This window comes from Echinops telfairi, unplaced genomic scaffold (assembly GCF_000313985.2).
Source record: "Echinops telfairi isolate 266 unplaced genomic scaffold, ASM31398v2 ScPeMD7_7458;HRSCAF=8496, whole genome shotgun sequence".
NCBI classification, from domain to species: domain Eukaryota; kingdom Metazoa; phylum Chordata; class Mammalia; order Afrosoricida; family Tenrecidae; genus Echinops; species Echinops telfairi.
This window is the reverse complement of record NW_022111358.1, coordinates 47,219,353-47,222,294: the sequence shown is the minus strand read 5'-3', so window position 1 is coordinate 47,222,294 and position 2,942 is coordinate 47,219,353.

The window sequence follows — 2,942 nt, the reverse complement described above, 5'->3', positions numbered from 1 at the left end:
GGTGCATGGCTGGCTAAGGGAGTCCAAGCCTCTCTATCACATTTTCCATGTTCGTCATGGTGACGTGAGCTACACTGCCCCTGTTGAACCATCATCATCATCCGTCTGCTGTTTCCACCTCTTTGTTCCTCTCCCACCACCACTCTCCTCCCAACCAAAAACACTCAAACTCCATGCCATTGAGTCGATCCCGCCGACTCAGCAATCCTACAGGACAGGGTGGAGCTGCCCCTGTGGGTTTCTGAGGCTGTAACTCTTTACGGGAGTAGAAAGCTCCATCCTCCTCCTAAGAAGTGGCTGGTGGTTTTGAACTGCTGGCCTTGTGGTTAGCAGCCCCCACATAACCACAGGAGCTCCCACCCCCTGCTCCCCAGGAACCACATGGGTCCTTAAACATTGGCCTGTTGTGCACCTTTCCTATCAGGACGAGTGTCCCACACTGTGCCTTTGTGTGTGACTGTGTTCATTTCGGGAGCCCTGGTGGCTTAGTGGTTTTGTGCCCTGACCACAAGGTTAGCAGTTCAAAACCACCAGCAGTTCTGCTGGAGAAAGATGAGGCTTTTGACTCCCATGAAGAGTTACGGTCTCTGAAACTCACGGTGCAGTTCTGCTCTGTCCCGTAGAGTCACTGCAAATCAGAATGGGCTCTATGGGAGTGAGCGTTCACTCCACGCGGCGCCTTTAAGATCTAGCTCTCTGTGTCCTGGCCTCTACACAAATCTCCTTTCTCTCTTTGACCCTAGGGGTTATGCTGTGTGGGCAAGAGTTGAGGCAGAAGGGCAAAAAGAGGAAAGACTTGGAGGCCCGGGGCATACCAAGAGGACGTAACAGGGTGTTGGCTGGAGGTCGGGGAGGGCAGGGCCAGTCAGAGGGAAATGGCCAGCATGTGGCTGCCTCCAAACTGTGGGACAGGCACCACTGCCTGTCTCCTGCATCAACCCTGACTCGGGGCCCTGGGGCCGACTTTGATGGCAGAGTGGCAGAATGCCATTGGAGTCGATGAGGAGGGAAAAGAACACCAAGAATGTGGCCCTGGCTCTTCTTGTGTGTGTGCCCCAGCCTCATTTCCTGTGCCTGCTGAGTGGGCTCCCAAACCCAAACCCAAACCAACTCAACTCAACCCTAACTCAACCCAACTCCAACCTTAACCCAACTCAACCCCTAACCCAACTCAACCCCACCCCAATCCCAACCTAACTCAACTCCAACCCAACTCTATTCAACCCCAACCCCAATCCCTACTTTAACCTAACCCCAACTCCTATGTAACTCAACCCCAACCCAACTGAACTCCAACCCAAATCCATCTCAACCCCAACCCCAATCCAACCCAAATCCCAGCTCAACTCCAACCCAAATCCCAGCTCAACTCCAACCCAAATCCAACCGAACCCAACCCCAACCCCAACCCCAGCTCCCACCTAACTCAACCCCAACCTCAACCCACTGCTGCAAACTCAGAGGGAGCCTATAGGAGAAGGTAGAACTGTTCCCTAGGGTTTCGGAGTCTGCAGATCTTTAAGCAGACAGAACACATGGTCTCATCTTTCTTTCTTGGAGCAGCTGGTGGGTTTGAACTGCTGGCCTTGTGGTTAGCAGTCAACGTAACCCACTATGCCCCCAGGGCCCCTCTGGCAGGAAGATGAGGGTGGAGTCTTTAGTATGGACAACAGTGCTGGCTCACATGGGCTTGGGTATGATTCCTCCTCCCCTGCCCACTGCTTACCAGCTGGGTGGCCACAGTCAAGTTGTTGACTGCCCTGTGCCTCTTCGTAAAGTGGAGGACTGATTCATCCATGGAGTCCTCGTCCCAGAGTGACAGGAGGACACATTGCGTTGGAGTCTAGGAAGCACAGAGCACAAGCCGGGCCAGTCTTCACAATGAGGCTGGGGCATGCTGTGTGAGGCCCCAGAGGCCCAGAGCTGAGGTCCAGGCAGGGTTTCATCCTTGCGGACCCTCATTCAAGTCTCCCCTTTGTCTTGTGCAGGACCAGCTGTGAGGGTAAGCGTTCCAAAGAAGAACCAGCTGCCAAGATTTCCATGAGTCTCCGGAAAGTATCTCCTCAGCTGGGACTAGTTCATCCTTCCCTGCTCGGCTGTCCCAGCACTGCAGTGCACAGCCTGAGCCTCCAGCCCAGGGGCTCCCTCAGAGGGCTTGGCCCCCCAGGGCCTCTTCCCCACCTGCTAGAGGGTGCTGCCCTACACTCCCCCACACCGGGCACACAGGTCCCCAGTGGGGTACCACTGAATCCTGATCCTTCTAGGCAGTTAATGAAATGCACAATCAAATGTAAATTGGCCTGCTTGCTTTTTGTAAGTAAATGGCTAAAGCAGGACACCGTCTTTGGGCAGCCCATCTGTCTCAATTGGGGCTTTGAAAAATGTGGTCGGTCACCTAGCAATGTTCCCGTTTGTCTACTTCCCGTCTGCCAGACTCCAGAAACAGAACTATGGCAGGAGGCAAATATCACTCAGGCACCCAGAGTGGGCTGGGCCAAGGGCTGGGGGCCAGGCACGCAAGGCCAGGGACCAGGAACTGGGGCTAAGACTGAAATGGGGCTGGATTAGGATTGGGTCTGTGTAGTATTAAATTAAAAAATTAAGTAATGCTTGGGAGGGTGAGGGGACCAGCCCCCACCCGCTGATTACTCCTACGAGTTCAGTACTACTACTACTGGGTTCAGTAATGCACAATTGTACGGTTGATATATAAGTATTATATTAAAGTCATCGAGAGCATGAGAGATAATACAATAATACAGTCAGGCATGATACATAGCGACATTGCTCACCTCAGCCCAGCTTGGTGGTCCACGTGGAGAGAGGGGGAAGGGAAGGAGGGAAAGGGAACAAGGGAGAGGGGAGTGAGCAGCAAGTAGCTCAGAGTCAGAGAGAAAAGTTCTGCTGACTCACACCTATATACCTTTTGGGGGCAATCCAGC